This window comes from Lissotriton helveticus, chromosome 9 (assembly GCF_964261635.1).
Source record: "Lissotriton helveticus chromosome 9, aLisHel1.1, whole genome shotgun sequence".
NCBI lineage: Eukaryota > Metazoa > Chordata > Amphibia > Caudata > Salamandridae > Lissotriton > Lissotriton helveticus.
In genome coordinates, this window is record NC_136070.1 from 462,247,362 (window position 1) to 462,268,996 (window position 21,635).

General features: G+C 48.5%; 1 protein-coding gene across 1 annotated transcript in view; it reads left to right on the forward strand.

Annotated features, from left to right (window-relative positions):
* ADSS1 (adenylosuccinate synthase 1) overlaps window positions 1-21,635 on the forward strand; it is a 475,994-nt gene that overhangs the window by 199,339 nt on the left and 255,020 nt on the right. The gene's annotated exons all lie outside the window — the stretch shown is intronic.

A 21,635-nucleotide genomic window follows, 5' to 3' on the forward strand; every position in this document is an offset into this window, starting at 1 on the left:
CGGAACCTAAAATTTTGAAAAGCAAAACCTAAACTCAAATCATTGCTGTACTTGCTGAAAGTCCTTGTAAACATTACTATGGTGGTATGTTGATATCTCTGACCATTTGAGCCTGCACAGTTTGTTAGTCTCCTTAACTACTGAGAATTATCAGGTGAAAACAGACGCAATTCCAAATACATGGTTCAGATTGTGGGAAAAGGTGCTGTAGCAGTTTCCTCTGAAACTCTTCCTCAGCAAAGTGTCTACACCTTGAGTTCCAAATATCCTGCACAATTCCCTTATGTTTTTGTATTCATATTTTATTTATGTGCATGTATTTTAGTCAGAAAGTGAGTGCTCACTTGGTTGTTTATTTACAGATTATCCGTATGCACATATTATAACACAAAAATACTAGATGATGAATAAAAGTTGTAGCTAAGGTATAATTATAATTATTTTACCAAGGGTATTTCCTGAAAGATAGCAGTGATTCTATATCTCATTCTTCATCTTCTAGGGTCACAATAGTTATCACTAAGCACCAGATGAAACTTTCTTTGGTCCACCAGTAGGCTGTCACCTCAGCTGCAATTTCTCTTGCCAATTCTCCTCTGTTCACAGATGTTCATTGCATTGAAAACCTGGAGGGCAGGATTGGTGAGAAGGAGAAACTTCTGACTCCTGACATTTAAATGGATTTGGCGAGGCATGACACTTGTATGGGGTGGTCTTTGCTCTGAGGGATTTCAAGTCATAGGCCAGTAAATATGTATTTCTTTCTTCCTCATCTATTACTTTTGCTGAACCAGCTGGGGATCCCTATCCTATGCCTGTGCACTACTCTCCTGGTCATTCATGCACATACAGTGCACCAGTGGCAGTCTACTGTGTGGCACAGTTATCTGCCTCAACAACAGCTGTGCAATCCAGGGCTGGAGGCTGGACAGAGGAGTTAATATGTCCCACACTCCTGCCTGCACTGCAATCGCTAAGCTTGAACAGTAGGGCAGGATGCCTTTTGGGCCTATTTTGTTACCTGGTGCCCACAGGAAGACCCTACCACAGAGCCAAGATTCATAGGCCGGGGCTCACCTGGAGCAATAAACTGGGTTCCTTAAGGTTGTGAGGACTTCAAAGTGGGTACCGCAAATTATGGGGGATAATTGTTCAAAATAGCATGGTTCTGCTTATCGAGTAGCACCCAGAATACTATCCTACTGAAACCCGGCCCCTCCTCTCCCGACATGACCGCCGCACCAGATGCCACCATGGAACGAATACTACTAAAAATATCGGCCATGGGCCGCAGATTAGAGGGCATGGAGACAACCATCTCTGCCTTGGCCACCGAGACCAAATCCATTCGTTTGGCCATTTTTTTTAAAACCGATTTTATTTAATTTTTTGTTCAGAGGAAATACAGTTGTTTCACTTCACCGTTAAATGCATGATGCGCTCGTACCGCCCAAGCCATAAATGGAAATACAATAGGACATTATGTCATCTTTCAGCTAGGCAGCGGTAGCCCCTGCACCGTCAGCGTGCAGTGCACAGTCTTTCTTGAGTCAGGTGTCCTAATTCCGTTGGCGAGCAGCATAGCGCCGCAGGACTCAAGCTATCTAACACACATTCTTCCTAGATACAGTCGTCTTCCATTCAATAAATCAGGTAACAAAACATCCAACTCCCCTTCCCTCCCATCCTCCCCGCTAACAGACTCACACCCATCCCCCCGCAAACCGCCCCCCTCATCCTCCCCCCGCCCTGCAGACATGCCGCCTCACCAATGCCATGTGTGCCGCTCTTAATGTATCCCACACACTCCAATTAAGACCTGTGGCAAAGGACTAATCATCATCCAAGAGAAAGCACCCAATCAGGCGTTCCCCCTCCCCGTCTACCCGGTCAGCACCCTGATCGCAGATGAGGTTCCACACCAGCTAGCGGGCACGCAAGATCAGGAGGATCAGTCCTCTTCGTCAGTCGGGTCCTTAAGTAGGTCCGTCAGTGTTACCGAGGCTCTGGCTGTGTCCCATAGCTTGTCATTGTCAGTTCTACTAGCGAGTTGAAGTTGGAGGGTCCCCTCGTAGCCCGCCCACTTAAGAAATTCTCTGAGCCAGCGCCCTGCATTAGGGCCAGCGGCCGCTTTCCAGTGACTGGTGATCCATTCGTTTGACCATAGCAGGATTTCATGCCCTTGTTAACGATCTTTTTTTTTTTTTTTTTTTTTTTTTTTTTGGTTAAAGACTTTTATTGAGCAATCAAATAAAAATTACAGAGATGGGCCCACAACCACACGGGCTGGCCGCTAATAGCAAGGCACAACATAAGAAGCAAACAATCACTTTCGTGGCCAGGCACAAAGCATATACCCATTATTGCTCAAAGCATAGGACAGGACATAACAATTTTCTGTATTAATCATAAAAACAACGAACTCTAAACAAGGCGAATGCACATTAATCAAGTCAGCCCAGAAGGCGGAGGGGAGAGACACTAATCAGGAAGACAAAAGCAAATCAATGGGACTCGGCAAGGCCGGGGGGGGGGGGCCAGCGGGGAGGGCAGGAAAATCCTAAAATAACATGAAAAAATTTTCGGGAACGTCAGCCTAGGGAGATAGGGTAACATCGGGAGTGTCAACCAAGGGAGGGGTACAAATATCTCCACGATATGCATTCCACTGACCCCAAATCTTCGTCCACGCCCTGGGTCTGCCCCTAGCCACATAGACGGTCTTCTCTCGGAACATGGACCAGTCCATGTTATCCTCCCACACCGAGACTTCGGGCGGTCTGGATGCGCCCCAGAGTTGCGCAATGTCCCGCTTCGCGACCATGTATCCCAAGGTCGCCCATCTGGTCTGGGCCACAGAATAGTCGGTGGGTTCCCACACGTTCAACAGGCATCGTCGGGCCTCAGGCCGCAGGGTAATACCAGTCACAACAGTCATCACCGCAAGCACATCAATCCAGTAGGCTGCTACCACCGGGCATTCCCAAAGAATATGCAGAAATGTAGCACTCATCCCACAACCACGCTTGCATAAGCCATCTGGGGAAAAACCCATCACAACCAGACGCGGACCAGTTACATATACCCGGTGGAGGATCTTAAGTTGGACCAAACGGAGACGGGCGGGGATGGCGACCTCTTTCGGAGAAGAGAGTGCCGACTGCCAATCCTCGTCATCCAAGTCCAATCCGTCACCGACCCAAACCTCCCTAAGTCGGACCAATAAATCAGCGCGATTATTAATCAGTTTCTTGTAAATAAGGGAGATAGTGCTATCGGGCAGGTGTCCATCCAGTATGCGATCCTCAAGGGGGGAGGACTCGGGCAGGGTCACATCAGGAGCCAGAACAGAGGTCAGGGCATGCCGGACCTGCAAATACCGAAAAAACTCTCTATCACTCAAGTCATATTCTGCCTTAAGGGCCTGGAAAGACTTCACTCTACCTTTCACACAGACATCACCCATTTTACATATACCAATCATATCCCAGCGGTCAAAGCCCTTAGTAGACCAGAGACACCCCAAACGTTCAGAAGCATAAAGCGGAGTCGCCATTGTCAGTCGGTTCTCCCATCCCAAACTCACATTCGCGGCGTGCCACACATTGACTGCGGTCCTGGACGGGCCCACAAGATGGCGCCTGGCCGATCTGGAATAAAGCGCTCTATTAAAGTCCCCTCCCGGCAGCTGGAGTCTATCCATCTCAAAGGCCGGATCTCGACCCGGGGAATACATTGCGTGGTTAATGGCAGACAGCTGGGAAGCCCAATAATATCTCTTGATATCTGGGAGCGCCATGCCCCCGTCATACCAAGGGATGGTAAGTTTCGCAAGGGCGATACGTGGACGCCCGTCCCAGATCAGTTGCCTTTGAAGGCTCTCGATCTCTCGGAAATAGGTAGCGGGAATGTCGTCAAAAGAATTTTGAAGCGCGTAGAGGAATCGCGGCAAATACATCATTTTAAAAAGGGCAGCCCTGCCCAGAGGAGACAGGGGTAGTTTACGCCAACGGGCCACATCCAGTCGCAGTCTAAGAAGCGGGGGGAGGAGGTTACGCTCGAACCGGAGTGAGGAGTCCAGCGTAATAAAGATCCCCAAATACTTGAAGCCAGATTGGACAACCTGGACAGGAAACCTGTCCGGTAATGGGGGCAAAACACCCGAGAGAACATACACACAGGACTTAGCCCAATTAATAACCAGACACGAGTTAGCACCAAACGTAGTAAGAACGTCAAATAAGACATTTAAAGATTTACGCGGGGAAGTAAGATACAGAAGAATGTCATCCGCGTAAAGCGACACGCGGTCTTCAAAATCCGGTGACCAACGGATCCCTTTGAGTTAAGATTCCCATCGAAGCCACGCAGCCAACGGTTCCAGAGCAAGCGCGAAAAGCAACGGAGACAAGGGGCACCCCTGACGGGTCCCCCTACCAAGACAGAAGGGGACAGAAACCCGACCGTTCACCACTACCTGTGCCAAGGGTTCGGCGTATAACAACTTCACCCAACCAATAAACTCAGGTCCAAAACCAAATTTCTCAAGAGCTGCCCAAAGATAGGGCCACTCCACCGTGTCAAAGGCCATCGAGGCGTCAAGCGAAGCCAAAATGGCCGGCTCCGTCAGAAGCCCCGCCCTCGCAACAGCTCCGTGGAGACGACGTAGGTTAAGCGCCGTGTTGCGATGCGGGATAAATCCGGATTGATCCGGATGAACCAAGCCACTAATGACCGTCAAGAGGCGGGTAGCCAGGAGCTTAGCCAGGACTTTGGGTTCAACATTCAACAGGGAAATGGGCCTGTAAGACGAACAAAGGTCCCGAGGTTTACCTTCTTTGGGAATAACAACTATCGTAGCCAGACGCTGATCATATGGGAGAATACCCCGTTCGCGGGATTCCAAAAACATGGTACGAAGATAGGGCGCCACCCTGTCAGGACTTAGCTTGTACAATTCAATTGGCAATCCATTCGGGCCCAAAGCTTTGCCCGAACGGAGTGAGCGAATGGCCGTCGCTATCTCGTCCGCAGTAAAAGGGTACTCCAAAGAGACTCGGTCTAAATGGGAAACACTGGGCAGAGCTATATCACGCAACAAAAGGCGAGAGTCATCAACATCCCGTTCAGACACAGGGGTATAAACCACCCAAAAATAATCCGCAAAACATTCAACTATTCCAACCGGGTCTGTCACTCTCACACCGTTCGAAATCTGAATCACAGGCACCACACGACTCGCCCTCTCCTTCTTATCCAACCATGCCAATAATTTACCCGCTTTGTCCCCCACATCATACAAACGACCCTGTTGCTCCCGAAACATCAGTTTAGCCGCATCTGTGACCAAAGACTTATAAGCAAATGGTTTCAGACCCAGGGCGTGGAGTTTATCAGATGTAACATCCGATTCTAGGTCAGCCTCTATCTCAGCAATCTCCCTCTCAAGGTCCACCACCTCCCGATTCCTCGCCTTTTTGGATTCAATAATAAGGGAAAGGGCCTGCCCGCGAATCACCGTCTTAAAGGCCTCCCACAGGGATACCGCAGAGGAGACGGAACCCTCGTTGTCTAAAAAATAATTATCCAAAGACTTAATCAAGAGATTGCGGGTCTCGGGGGAGGTGAGGTACCATGGGTTGATAGGAGCCACCCGGCCCGCCGCCTCCACCCCCACCTCAAAACAAAGCCAGAGCGGAGAATGATCAGAGATGCCCCGGGGGAGGTGTCTAATCTCACGAACCGCCGGCGACTGCGCCGCAGGCATCAGGAAATAATCCAGTCTAGACAGACTCCCATGGGCCCCAGAGTGGAAAGTGTATTGAAGCTGAGTAGGATGCATAAGCCTCCAGCAATCCACCAAGCCGAACGTATCCAGAAACCCACCCAGCCAATGTTGGGCCAAAGGGGTGTCCCTAGGGGGGTGACGATCATGTAGACCGGAGAACACAGAATTAAAGTCACCCGCTATGAAGAGAGTACTATCAGGGAGGTTCAACAACACAGGGCCCAAATCGGAAAAGGTAGAGGTCTGTAGACCGGGAGGCACATAAACGGCAAACAAGGAAAGGGTCCGACCCTCATAGCGACCCACGAGGACGGCATAACGCCCCCGATCATCAAGGATCACATCATCAATAGCTAGGGGGAGGGAAGCCCGAACAAGGATACCCACCCCCCTGGAACCCGTGGTAAACCCCGAATGTGCGGCGAGGCGATAGCCCCACCTATTCATTGCACGACATGTATTGCCCACTAAATGAGTCTCCTGTAGAAAAACAATATCTGGAGACAAACGTCGTAGACATCGCAACACCACACCCCGCTTAATACGATCCCCCAGACCATTAACATTCCACGAAATAAACCTCAACCCGCTACCCCCCATCCCACACAGCAACGCCGCAACCCCCCTCCAATGAGCATGACATCAAAAACATCATTAGCAAGATAGAATCGCCTTGAGGACACAACACATAAACATCAAACTTCCCATCCACCCACCCCCCAACAATAAAGGAAACACCCCCCACCCTGCACCCCTGCAAGAAGCTAAAAAGCCACCCCAACATGCAGTGTGCCTGTCGCCCAAGAACCCCCATTCTACAAAAAGACCCCGGAGGAGGAAAGGCTCTGGCCCACCCGCCACCCCAACAAGATAAATAACAAGGAAAACACACAGATAGTAGAGGCACTTAGGCATAGAATCCCAGAAGAAGTTGCTTTACACGAGGACCCGGGCATAGACAAATAGTTCAGCTCTCTACACCACCCTCAGCACCACCCGGGTGGGCGGCGGACTCAGCCGCAGGAGGTCGGTCCGGCAGAGAGTCCAGCCAGTCATTCACAGAGTCAGGCCGATCAAAGAAAAAGGTTCGGTCATTGTACTCAACTCGCAGCCTGGTCGGAAAAAGCATAGCGTAGCGCAATCCCATGTCCCGGAGACGCTGCTTGACTCCACGGAAGCCCATACGCTGTTTCTGCACCTGTTGAGAAAAGTCCGGATAAAAGTTCACCGTGGCGTTCTCAAAGGCCACCGAACCCTTCACACGTGATGCCTGCAGGATAGCGTCCCGATCCCTATAGTGGAAGAGTTTCGCAACAATAGGCCTCGGCGGGGCGCCTGGCTTACCCTGGCCTCCCGGAACACGATGGGCACGCTCCACTGCGAAGAATTTACTCAGCCCAGACGGAGAAAGGTAGTTCTGGATCAGGTCCTCGACCAGGAGATCAACAGAGTGCGGTTCTGGATTCTCCGGAACGCCAACCACACGCACATTACAGCGACGTGCCCTGTTCTCAAAGTCCTCCAAGCGCCGGGTCATGAAATCGTTCACCCTACGGAGGTTGCCAATCTCCGTCTGTATCTCCGAGGCGTCTGCCGTGAGGCTGGATGATTTGAGATCCAATGACTTCACCTTCTCATTGGTTTTAGATAGGTCGGCCCGAATCAAGTTCACATCAATGGCCACTGTGTCGATTTTGTGGGCCAAAGCTTCATATTGTTGGCCTATCGTTTCCTTCATGCCAGAAATGGCGCCCATGATGTCCTGCAAGGACGGTTCCGTTGATGCGTCCACAATGTGGTCAACCGCACTTGGGCCAGGCAGGGCGGCTCCGGGGGACCCCTTCGCATGGGTGTAGTGGTCCATGACGTTAGACTGGACCGGGCCCCCACGCAGGGGCGTCTTGGTCTTCCGTGTCTCTCGGTCCCCTCTGCCCGCCATGTCGGAAACCACGTCACCAGGAGGCTCACTCGACCCGATGGAAATGGCCACAGGAAAGCAGGTCGTCGGGACCAAAAGGCAGCTGCAAGGGTACCACTAGGAGAGGACCAGCCTGAAAGGAGAATAAGCCAGCCAAAGGCCCGACAGCCGTCTAGTGCGCCGGACCCAGCCCAGGCCAGACTCCCCTGCCAGATGTCTCAGTCTGAGGCAGAATCGAAACCGAAACTTAAGAGGGGGACCCACAAGTCCAATCCCCCTGCCGCTGTTGTTCAACTCCGAGATGGCCAGAGAGCCTCACCCAGTCCCGGGCGCACTGCAAGGGCGGACCCCGAAAGTTCAAATCGCCGTATCTTCGGCGCCCCGGGTCCAAATCAAATTCCAAAAATCCCAGGAAGATCAGCCCAGCGTCCTCTACATAGATCCTCGTGAAGAATCAGGATATGTTCAGGATATCATGCCGGGAGTGGCGGGGGTCCGGAGAGCGCTGTGCTCACGCGGCCATCACGGATGCCCGCCAAGCTCCTCCTCTCCTTGTTAACGATCTTATTCAATGTGTTTCCGCAATGGAAATACCAGAGAGAGACAAGGAACTCCTGTATCTTCACAGTAAAGTCATAGACCTGGAAGACAGAAGCTGATGAGACAATGTCCCCTTCTTTAGGTTCCCAGGATACGCAGATCGCTCTGACGTCAAATCCTTCCTGAGGGGCACTCTCCCGAAACGCACGGGTCGGACCTTTAACCCCACTTTGGAGATGCAGAGGGCCCATGGTATCAGACCACCTCAAGGCAGAGGATCCACCCGCCCATGGCCACTTATTGCCTGCTTCATACGCCACGAACATGCTTGACAATTGTTTTCATGGCAGCTAATACTCATTGTCAGTATGCATCCAAATTGTAGCAGATTTTTCCAGAGAAACAAATGAACAACACTAAGCCTTCTTCTACTTGAGGCCTATCATTCGACAAATGGACATTAAATATGGCCTTTTCAAACCAGTACGCTTCTCCATCACCAGGGATCGCATTTCAAAGGAATTCCTCACCCATCAAGGCAAGGACATCCACACTTCTGCTCCTAGAGACAATTCCACTCTACCATCACCAAACTTTCCTCACCCTCCAGAGAACCCAGATGGAACTCGGGAGGCTCCCGCCACAAGGGAAGGGACCCTGATAGGGCCCTCCGCTCCGTAGGACACAGAACCCAAGCTCTTCAGGCGGTGGCAATACTAACTCAGGAACAACACAGGCACAAATCCTGTTCCCTCTGAAGCCCACACCTGCAGATGGGAAGGCGTCCTGAATATGGCAAAACCGGGCACAGGGACAGAGACCGTAACGCATGGAAACGGCAGGCGATCCAGATGGCTAAGACCAGCTTATTTACTCATAACACTGTTTTGTTACATGCTTTAATGATCTCTTCTCTTAATGCTTATCCGCCATGTGCATGCATCTTATTCGTCCTTATTTCTGCACCTCACTCACCCCGGCATATTTGACTTCGGGAGCCCCCCTCCCGATTTTAGCCCCAATATTGGCTGTTGCTTCTCATACATCATGGAGCTGAGTTTGCAATACTGAGCCCTAGTGACCAGACCTGCTCGAAACATGTCCACCCCATCCCTTACTGCAGCACCATCCACTGCAACTCAGCACTTACCTTCCCCTCCTTCCTCCCTAAACACCTTCAGCGAACATGATTCTCAAATTATCAGTGCAATGTTCCCTAGGCTTAGGGGACGCGGGCAGTGTACTTCCCCTCTCTCTTTACCTGACTTCATCTAGGATCCTAGGACATATCCGTACCACCTCCCCCGAGTTTTGCGTGAACCCTGGACACATCTCGGACCTCTCTGTCACCTATGCTCTCACCCACTCAACACCCCATAAAAGGACCTGATAAGATCCAATTAGGCCCATCACCTACTATGTCATCCCCGCTACGTGTGAGTTACCACTTCACACTCTCCATGGCACTCCCCACTCCCCCACAGAGGGCTCAGAGCCCACGGCCTCAAGACCACCATCTTGGACCACTGTTCACTCTACTGACTGCATCTCTCTCTCTCCGCCCTTTGCTGTGCAGCCAGCTGCCTATCGCAACAGCACCGCCCCCACTCATGCAGACCTTGCAAGCCCTCCAACTACTCCCCCCCAGTAACCGCTGACATGCCCCGTCTCCAACCATGACTGCCAGATCCAACTTGTATGCTTCATAACCGTCGCTCGAATGGGTCCCCACCCTGGCCTGTCTTAACCCACAAACCTAGACCCGCAGCAAACAGCTCCACAATCTTAGAATCACACCAGCCTTATCCCTCATCTTCCCTCCCCTGCACATTTACCGGTCCCCTCTTTGACTCTTGAACTGATGTATAAGTCGGTTACATCTGGCCGTGCATCCCTGATATCCTTGAGCGAACACTAGTGGCCTCCGTGCCTACAGGACCGTAACTCTCCCTGCCCAACCTAGATAGCCCCTCTCCTCCCTCCTTCCATCCCTTTCTTACTCATGACCACCCTCTTCTCCTGCTAAGTACCCATACATGCCACTCCCCTATTCTTATACTCCCCTCATTGCTCTACCCTCTCCCGTGTAATCCCATATCCACCCCCACAAAACCCCTAGTACACGGACGACCAGACTCCTCACAGGCACCCTAGAACACATGGCGTCACACAATACCCTTACTCCATACCACTACGTGTACTTTCGTAGAATGTCAATGGCCTCACACACTACATAATATGAAAAAAGTACTCTCTTATCTACAAACGAAAAAACCGATGTTGCGCTTTTACAGGAGCGGCGCCTTGATACCTTGGAGTCTGATAAACTCCGACGTGATTGGGTGGGTCGAGTGATCCACACCAGCATGGTAGCACCGCCCACCTCTGGGGGGTCAGCCATGGAAATACAGAGTTGTGATTCTCCTCCACAAATTGCTGTCTGTCACAGTCATAAACAGATGGTCCGACCAAGGCGGTAGATACACATTTGCCAAACTCGTATCAGTGTATGCCCCCACGAGGACCAAGCTCTCCTTTTTCCTCCAACTAAACCGGCTACTTGTAGAGATAGAACCATCTGGACACATAATAGGAGGTGACTGGAACCTGGCCTGCGACACAGTGTTGGATAGGACAGGACACTTAGACAAGGGAAAAGACGGTGATAGATCCCTGCTAGGTGACATTGCTCTAGATCATGGCCTAGTGGGCCACTGGCGCCTCTGCTGTCCAGCAGACAAGGAATGAACATTCCTGTCCCAGGAACATGGGACCCAATCAAGACTGGACTACTTCCTCATATCCCACCCAGTGGTGCCACTTGTAGGCAAATCCTGCATACTGGAAACTGCCCTCTCCGACCACTCTCTGGTTCTGCTGTCCCCAGACATAGGCCTCACCTCCCCGGGCTGCAAACCTTGGCACCTGAAAGTTCAGAGATACAGCTTCCCACAGGGCAAGAATTTACCACGTACTCTCTTTTCTACCTACCTGACGGACAACAAAGAATCGGTGGGCTCAGGCAGGACCTTGTAAGCAGCAGCAAAAGAAACCATCCGTGGACAGCTCATGAAAGATGCGGCAATAGCGAACAGGCATCCCTCCGCTGCACCGAACTGGAAACCCAGATTGCCTCTCTCACTCATCTTTATTCCAATCAACCTTCGGTGCCTAACCGTCGCTGCCTAGAGCTGGCACACATGGCGCTCAACAACCTCTTCACCTCCAAAGGAGAGTATCCTTTCCAGTCCCTAAAAAGAAGGCACTATGAGCAGGGAGAAAAAGCTGGCCGTTTGCTAGCGGCAGAACTACGGCAATAGGAAGCCGCAATGGCCATCCCAGCCATACAATCTGAGACAGGGGAGACCCTTACTAGACCCCAAGACATAGTTAATGAGTTTGCCTCATTCTATGCATGCATTTACAGACGGGAAGCATCGGCCAACGTGGAACAGATATCCATTTATCTAGAGGGGATCGATCTTTCTCACTTGACAGACTAAGGCAGCGAACTCCTGAATGGGGTATTAGTAAGGATGAAACACTGGCAGTCATTATTAACCTGCTCTACCACAAGGTACCGGTGAGGACGGCCTCCCTGCAGAATACTATAAATGGTCCGGAGACGAAGCAATTGACACCCTGCACCTTGCCCAACAGGAGGGCGAAAGGACGGATTTCTGGGTTCTCTCTCCAATAGGGCAATGATTGCAGTCTTACCCAAAATAGAGAAGGATCCACTACCATGTGGCAGTTATCGTCCCATCTCCCTCCTGAATGGGGATATTAAAATACTGCCAGCATACTAGCTACACGCCTGAAGAATGTCATTCCTTCTCTCATCCACCATAAACAGCTTTGCTTTGTTTGGGCCATTCCTTTACAAACCACCTCCGCACCCTAGCCCATACCTTATGGACCACAACAGACTTGCCGGAGGATGCGGTAGCTCTCTCCCTCGATGCAGAAAAGGCGTTTGACTGCATAGACTGGAGTTACCTTCTTGCCACTATGAAACGTTTCAAGCTCGATGACCAGTTCATCTCCAAGGTCCCCTTACTGTAACACTGCCCCATGGCGCAGGTCAACTGCGAAGGGTTTTTGTCAGATATCTTTAAAATCCAGAGAGTTACTCATCAGGGCGGCCCACTCTCATCCCTCTTATTTCTTCTGGTCAAGGAACCCTTGGCCTCTGTCATTCACCATTGATCATGTGTAACAGGACTCACTATCACAAGCGGCCTCTCTAAAATATACCTATATGCAGACGATATCCTACTCACCATTAGGGTTCTACCACGTTCCCTACCAGCACTACTAAAAATAATAGAAGAATTGCGGCCCTATCAGGTTACAAACTAAATTAGGATAAAAGTGAAGCCCCCCACTTTTCTCAGGCACCACTAAGGCCGTTATTCATGGCTACCCCTTTAGGTGGAAGTTCTCATGGCTAAAATACCTTGGGTACTGGTCAATAGAGGTCTGGAAGGAATGGTGATGGATAAGCTGCCAACCCTTAAAGCGCAGATGAAACCAGATTTTCGATAAATGGTCCCTATTTGGATTCTCCGTGTGGGGTAGAGTTCAAGCAGTAAGAATGGCCATGTTGTAGCGCTTTACCTACGTTCTAGGAATGCCGCCCATAGTGATACCCTGTGAGGAGGACCCCGGGAGTAGGACCCTGAACCCCTGTTACCTGTCCTGGAAACCGAAGAGAACGCGGACACTGGAAAGCAAGGGGACAGAAAGAGTTAATCAGTTACTCCCGACCTCTTCCTTACAGGAAGAAGGAAGTGGCTTTAGGGAGAAGGAGCAATCAGGAAGGGGAACCACGGAGGAAAAGGCGGAGAGGGAAGAGGCGGCGGGGATCATCGAGGAAGAAGCCGAAGGAAACAGCGAAGTGAAGCCGCAGGACGCCAGAGGAGAGAAGCGGGAGAAATGCAGAGAAATCGGGACGACAAAGGAAACGAGAATGAGGACGGCCGAGAGGAGTGGAGTAAGGAGTGGTGGATTCCCTCTCCCCCAGGAGGTGCGAGAACTCCGCCGTAGCTCAGGAGAACTTCGGCTTGGAGGGTGAGTGAACCGGGTGAAGTGTGAGCACAATACTAGGAGGGGAGGGTTTATTAAAGTACAGGGAGGGAGTTCAGGAGGTGGTTATAGTGCACCAAAGTAGGCGACCTAGGGTTATTTCTTTTATGTGGACAATTTTGGGTTTCTACCATTATTTTTTTTCATTACTGTTTACCGATGTCTTGGGGTACTACTCGTCACTGGTGATACTTTCCCTAATCTCTTGAGTGACCCAAATTGGGTTTTCCCCATCAAGGAGAGGGGGGTGGGAGGGATTGTTAAGCCCGGGGCCAGGGTATCTAGTCACTGACCACCTCTTCAAACGTGGGTGGTAACGGACCCTATCCCATCTCATGAACTAGAATTTATTCAAGGACCTGAGTCTCACTGTCCTGTTTTGTTACTTTCGTCTCGAGCAAACTGGGGGACGAACAGCCAAAGGGAATATACCACAGAAGAAGATTTCCAAACACCCACCAGGACATCCATTCCAGAAGAACTCTTGATTTTTCCTATAAATTACAAATAAACCAGAACAATTGATAAACATCTAAAGCCTCCTAGCTTCTATGTCTACCCATCCCTCGCACATACCCTTAATGACTCTACACCTAATCGATGCATGATTACAGGCCTTCGCCTGGGGTGCCGCTTGCCCCATTTATCTGCATTCTAAAAAGCTCCTGCAGCGGTCTGGGCTTACCATCTGTAGAACACTATACCTTAGCCTTGCACCTCTGACAGTTCGCCTACCTGCTCTCAGAGTCGCCGGACCCCCTCAGTGGATGGAAATGGAAAGATCACTTCTTAATCAAGGGAAGGCCTGAACCCCATGTATGGGGAACCTTTCTCCACTAGTATCAGGCCAGCATCCTGTGATTCAGGCCACACGCAAAGTATGTCACCGTGCGCATCATCTTCTGGGCATTAACCATCGCCAAGGCGCCGATCTGGGGCAATGACAGCATCAGAATAAACAAGCGGAAACTTTACTGGCCCATATGGAAAGCTCTGAACATACAATCCTTGTACCAGGTGATACTGAATGGTGACTTAAAACCTTTCGCTCAACTACGAAATGAATTTGGGCTGCCCTCGCAGCAGGCCTGGCAATACCTGCAGCTGCAACACTGCCTGCTACCATGCCTCTGCCCTGACCTTGGATCATGCCGTCCTCTCTGATAGTGGAGTATTTGTCGCAATGGGGCAGACTCAATGGAGTGATGTTGGGACTCTATAGCACCCTGACAACCACTTGTTCTCGCAACCTCTGCTGCACAGCCTCTGTGCCAAATGGCAAGTACGGCTCCAATTTAGTTGAGGAGGAGGACTGGACAGAAATGGTAGAAGCCCTGAATAAGGGAACTCGAGAGGCTCGGCTAAAATTCTGCCTCTTTAAAACCCTCCACGATTGGTATTGGACCCCGGTGAAATTGCATATGGCTTTGACGGTGTCCAGACATGTGCTGCAACATGCCCCATTTACTTTGTGGATACCCCTCTATCCAACCTTTTTAGTCTTACATATGGAACACCCTAGGAGAGGCAATCCCCCTCCGTCTACCCCTCCAACCTTCAGTTATCCTTCTGCATGACACCGGCAACACTTCAGACATCACAAGACCACAGCGCCGACTCCTTCAAACAGCGCTATCCACAGCCAAGCTCTGTATCCTTTGGAAATGGAGGTCGGCCACTCCATTTAAAAAAAAGGACTGAAAGGTGGCAATGATCCAGACAGCGTCCCACGAACGTGTTATTTATGGACTACAGGACCAGATGGAGGTCTTCACACGGACGTTGCCCCCCTTCCTCAGAGAGGCTATGCACTAACGCCCTACGGCCCTACCCAGCCTAACTTGAGCCATCAGCCTTAAGTTCATCCTCTTCCTCCTGATTACTCACTCCACTGCATTCCCTTCTCTTACCCTTTTCCCCACCTTTCCCCTTCACTCCCCCTTCCCCTTGCCACCACTCTTGCTTCTTTCCCCTTCTCTTTGTCTTTTTTACCTCCCCCTCTCCCCTGCCGCCCCCTTTTTACACGTCCCCTTTCCCACTGCCCACCATCTCCCCCCTCCCTTACCTGATCGACCTCCAATCAGCACTCAATCACGTAGGCAGACACCTCCCATCCTCTCCCCCCTACCCAATAAGGATAGCCATCTTCTCATCTGCAAAAGCGGAAACACAAACTCTTCATGTGGGGATACAGCCTACCCCGCCCTTTTAGCAGCGCATCAAAATGATTTTCACCTCAAAGTGCAGACACATCCCCCTTTATTACATTGTACATACTCTCCTTCACCTTACCGCCTCCCAACATCACCCGATATCTGAAATATACCCCACACTGGATTAGACCAGGGACTGTCCCTACTCCCTTCCTGCCCTTTCCTCCCTCCTGTCCCCCTCTTACCTGCCCCACTCCTCTTATCAACCCATTCTAACACAAGATATTTCCCCTTTTCCTCTGCATACACTGCTGTGGTCACAGTTCCGATCCTACCAAATGACGCCCCCTAGACAACATTCATGAAACATGATGTTTTCAACTGGAAGTTCACCATCTACCGACTGTCATGAGTTGCTCCTCTGTTGATATTGAAGATGGTCCTACCTGTACATACCCTACTATCTCCCACCCTCATCCCTCTCTCCATACTCCCCTGCATACCCCTTCAACACTTTTCCTCTCATCAGTATACAGATGTATACGCCATGTTGTAACTGGATTTATGTACTATGATATACTGTTGTACCATTGCTTCATTGTTATGTTCTCCCTCCCCCATAAAATCGAATACAAAAATTACGTCACAAAAAAAAAAAAGTAGCATGGCTGCCGAGCATGCCACAGGCACTTAAAGGGAAGCAAATAATCTTGCATGGACTTTTCCAAGCATGGTGAGTGCCTAACGTCCAGGGCAACTGCCACCAGTCTGAACAGCCCATTCACAAGCAGCTCCTGGTTGTTAATATATCTTAGACCCCAATATAGTCATTTAGATGCAGTTTTTTGTCTGTGGTTCTTGGTGGTGAACTCTTGCCAAAAGAAGTGCCTTGGTGGGGGTTATTGACACTCAAAACCTCCAGGTGGCTATTCCTGGACGATTTTCTACAGACCCTAGCACTGCTTTAGTGGCCTGCCCTTGCCTTACTGTTCTTCATTGGTTGTCTCCTGACAAGAGGTGTCCAGGCAACAGCTCCAAAAGTTATCAGGCAGACCAGTTTCCCTGCCTGCACTCACCATTCACAAAGGCGTTGAGCCACTTGCAAGGAGCCTGTATGTCCAGCAGAAGCCAGTAATATACTTTGCTGGTACACCCACACACAGAGCCAAGCCATAGATTCCCGTGGAGACCACCTTCTTTAAGCATCCTTAAGTCCACCCTCTTCTGAATCTTAACCTTAGAGGTCGGATTCATTGGTGTGCTGGTTCTTCGTTCTGCTTCTGTTGCTCCTCTTCCTTTCAACCTTTCTTACCAATGCAGGGGTTTAAAAATGGAGGTGGACTTCTATAGAATCTGGGAGTGCCCACTGAATCAAATGATATCACATTACTCGTATGTCCCTAACTGTAACTTTCAAGGGTCAGTCCCTCGGCTGCCATCCCCATGCACAGCAAACTGGAAAGAATGCAAGATGGCGGCCGAAGACACAAGTGCAGCACACCTCCCCTCTGAGCCATGCTGTCACACTCAGGTCTGGTTTTCTCCCTCTATGAGTGGGATTAGTTCCTTGCTCGCTCGCTATGTCCCAGTTAGAGGCCTTCGATCCGCTGAATTGCTCCAACTTGTCGTGCCAAGGGTCAGGCTGGCAAGATGGGGAGCTAGGGCCTTTTCAGTGGTGGCCCCTCAGCTCTGGAATTCGATTCCCATTGAGCTTAAGAGGTTGCCATCTATTGAGTTGTTCAAAAAGGAGCTAAAGACATGGTTCTTTAGGAAGTCTTATCTCTAACTGAACGTTCCCTGGAGTGATAAGCTGTGTTTTGATGTTAGGCGCCTTGACGCCCATGGGGCAAAGTATGCGCAGAATAAAAACATTTTCATTCATTCATTTTCATTCATTCATATGACTTTAAAGAAAAAGCTGTTGTGGCTGGAGCCCGATGTCTTTCTGCCCTCCCAATGTAGGAATGCCCTGCAACCTCTTGACAGGTAGGTGCTGCTAATTTCACAATAGATTTCACTCCTGTCCTTCCTTGGGCCTAAAGTAATCTAATCCCCTCCTTGGATGAGCGTATTGTACCAGGAGAGCTTTGAACTGCAACCTGGTTAGCAAAGTAGTTAACTTATCAAGTAGGCAACTCAAAGCATGAATACCATTTAGTCAGTATCCAGTAAATATTCCTAAGTTATAAATAAATAAACAAACTTATATAGATAAAACAAGCATTTAGTATGGGTTTGTGAACCTGTAAATGATAGGGAAGGACATGACAGACCTTCTTACATCTTGCTGGAAGAAGAAGCTGTTTTAGGCACACTTTATCCAGAGTTTAAACCATTTTAAAACTACTTCTTTATGTTTTGGCCAAAAAGATAGGGGGCTTTTCTTCCTAGATTCAAAATTGAATAATCTGGCCTTCGAAGACCTCAAGTAACTTGATCTTGGCCCTGCCTGTGACAGTGCCTCATGTGTCCAGATGGCAGTCTGAGTCAGACAACAGTCTTCCTCGCTCAGTGTTTACTCACTTGTTGATGCTTAACTGGTCCTCGGGGGCTTTACTTCAAATCCAGTTTAACTTAGATCTTAAAATGAGTTAATTAGCAACAGTTTCTCAAAGCAGAGGTCCAACAGCCAGTGGACAAAAGTGAAAAACGAGTGTTTTTTCACAGGTTAGAACTTACTTTCTGACACTGTTGTAGACTGTCTGACATGTTGGTCATGAAAGGCTACCTCCAGCACTTTCCCCTGCAGTTCTTATACTGCCAGTGATATCAGATTTTCCTCAACCCAAATGACAAAGGAATTTACCATCTTTACACGTTTGGGCCACCAGGTGATAGAAGTGACTTACTTTCATATGAAAGATTGTAGCGCATTCTCCAAAGATCATTCCTCCTACAATGATCTGCTCCCAAGCATCTTGCCAAATTCCAGCAGTCACATTGTCACGTATAATTACAATGAGTCTTAGCTTACGAGACATTAGAACTGCGGCCTGGAGATGTGACAACTCCAGCTATTGAGCCACGATATCATGATATCTGTTAGACCTGACCACCTGTGGTGTGATATTCCCCTAGAGATTTTGCAGTCTCTACCCTTTTTTTGCTGAACCTGTTTTTGTTGTCTGTAGGAGGCTCTACACTTAACCCCTGTTAACCAGCTGTCAAGTGCTTGGGCTTTCTCCCTTAAACATGGTAAAATTGGCCTACTCATAATTGCCACATTTAATTTACTTATAAGGCCCTAGTGCACTGCCTGTACTCAGGGCCTGTAAATGAAATAATGGTTGTGGGCTGCAGAACTCGTTGTGCCACCAGCTGAAGAAGCTTCTTAAAGCATGTCTTAGGCCACTGCAGCTTGTAGTGTACTTTCAAACTGTCACTTTGACCTGGCAAAATGCACCTTTTACCAAGCAGGATTCCTGGTAGGTTATGTGTACTTAAGTTGTAAATGTCCTGACAGTGAGAAACTCTTGAAGTCAAGCAATCAATCAATCAAGCTTTATTTGGTTAATAAAAATTCATTTTAAAAAGCACATATATATCAAATACAATAAAAGAAACAATTAGAGATAGATGTAAAATCGTATATATGTGGAAGAGCTTTTGCAAGACACAGAATTTCTAACCATTACAGAACTCTTCAGCAACAAAGAGACAAAGAAGTCTGTTGCGTCACATACTTGGGCAACTTCCACATTAGTACAAATGCAACAAGTTTATTTTATGATCACTAAAAATTATTGCAGAACAATTCTCAATTGAAAAAAAACATTGCATTAAAAATATATACCATCGACAAAAGTGCAAAGTGCAGGGTTAATAACAATAACCACACAGTCCGTGGGCAGAACCATCCTCATTGGCACCAGATCCCCCTGTAGCTACAGCAAAAGTGGCAAACCAGCATGACAGACTACTGTACAATGACAGAATACTAAAAACTATGTGTAGACAGAGGGCTCTCTCAACAAATTGATGTTAGTGAAAGCTTCAAGCCAGATAGCAAAATTAAAAGCAGTGTTCAGAACAACTCAAACAATAATGTTTGCCCACACACCAAAGAGCACGTGTAAGGAAAGTAACCACACCTACACATACCTCAGGTGTGGAAAGCATCTGCCAAAAATACATTGCAAAAATATGTCTGGAGACAGAAACGCCTTTAAGAAGCTGAATTAAAAACTTTCTGTGTAGCTATGATAAAACCTACAAAAAACAAAGTGTCAGTGTTTGCAGGGAGTGCTCATCACAAGGGCAAACCAGTATATTTGGGATCGACCTGGCACAGTGGAAAGGAGAGTTGGCTCCTGATCTGACGCAGCCTGATCCTAGTCAATAGTACTCTGTCCCGGGTTTTTGGCACCCTCTCTGGGTACGATTCCATCTCAAGTGTGATTTGAACCAGCAGGTACTCTCTGTTGGCTAGCTTCCTCAACTCAGACAGTACTCTTTCCCCGCTTCTATATTCTATAAAGCTGGATTTATGCCAGCTTTTATCCCTCGCAGTAAAATTAGCTGGCATGGAAAAGATGTCACAACTGCCTAGCTAAGTAGAGGTGTCCTTGATGTACTTTAACCAGGAGACATAGACACGTTTGTCACATAAGTGATAGTCCTTAATTATCTCCTCATTCAGGAGACTTTAGGATTACGGCAAATGGAACACCATAACATTAGCGGAGCCAGGATAATGTCTTCAGCTAGATACGGTAATCCAAGTTCCTTATGGTCAGCGTACATAGGTGACGTTGGCAAAACGCCAATGATACGCCTGCGTTCTCTGGTTTCCTCATCCTAAACTCCCAAAATCCTTATTCACTGTAGCGGGGCTACCTCTGCCAGACTAACAGTGGGCTACCTTATTAAACGTAATAAGTGATAACTTCAGTTTGGGAGCAGATAGAAAAATATTTCTTCCATTCATTTGCATTGTAATTTAAAATCCAATTTAATGGTAACATCTGAAAATGCCACATTTAGAAAGTTGCCATTTTCCTGCCTCCACCAAATGTGCGTTTCTGCCAGTGTCCCATGACTATTTATAGTACTCCTGTAATATGATATGTATTCCTTTCAGAGAGGGGACAAAAGGGTCTTTGCTTTGTAGAAGGGTGTTCTTATCCTGAGCATGATGGCCTGGGGGTGGTACTCAGCCCTCCCTTAGCTTTAAAGGGTAGCATGAAGGCTGTGTCCATCCCCTTCTTGACTTCTGAAGCTGCTTCTCCCTTTCACTGGCAACAGACCACACCTGGGCCTCACTACCCTTTGTTACTCTAGACAGATTGGAGGCAAACCCTGGGGAAGGGAAGAACTGACAAGAACCAGTTAGCGTTGAACAAAGGTGGTGAACCCTCACACTCAGTTTGTGAATGGGTATAAAAGAAGCACCATTAGAACCTCTCATCAGAACCCTCCTTGGCCTGAGTAAATTTGGAAGAAGGTCTTCCCTGCTATCTGAGGAAGGATGCCTGGATCTACTTGCATTGAACCCAGGATCCCAGAGGTGACTCCAAGGGTCAGTTGACTGACTTCCTCTTTGACCTACAGGGCTACAGCAAGTTTCCAGAATTCTTCCCTGCAACTTTTATTTTGGCTAGGCCAGGACAGGTTGTTTGTTGAATGGTGTCATTCAGGAAAATTATCTGTTCTGGGATCATGCAGACTCTAAATAATGCTTCTAGACCTTGTACCTGCCAGTCTTTTGTACCCCAGATGGTTTTTGTCTCAATGTTGTTTTTCCAAAATTCAAAACCAAATCTAGACATTTTATCATAAAATTTTTCAGAATAAATCAATTTAGTGTTTGTCAACATTGTTTTCATTCCTGTCTTATTTAACATTTTAAAATAAAACCTTTCTGGATCACTGTTGTTAAACCCTGAGAAATATTGGAATTTCTCATAAAATATTTTTGAGCTGCCTGTTGGCGGTGTTGGACAATGTTCCCATTGATTATAATTACAAACATTTCTAGGTTGAGCAGATTTATGCAAATAGTGATGACCAAAATGATTATAACAGTATATTTCTTCATAGTTTGATGAACCCTGTAAGTAATCATGTTCTGTGAATTTAGCTGACATTACTAAATCTGACATCATATTAATATTTTCAAAGTCCCAATCATCAGAGAAAGTACTTGGTG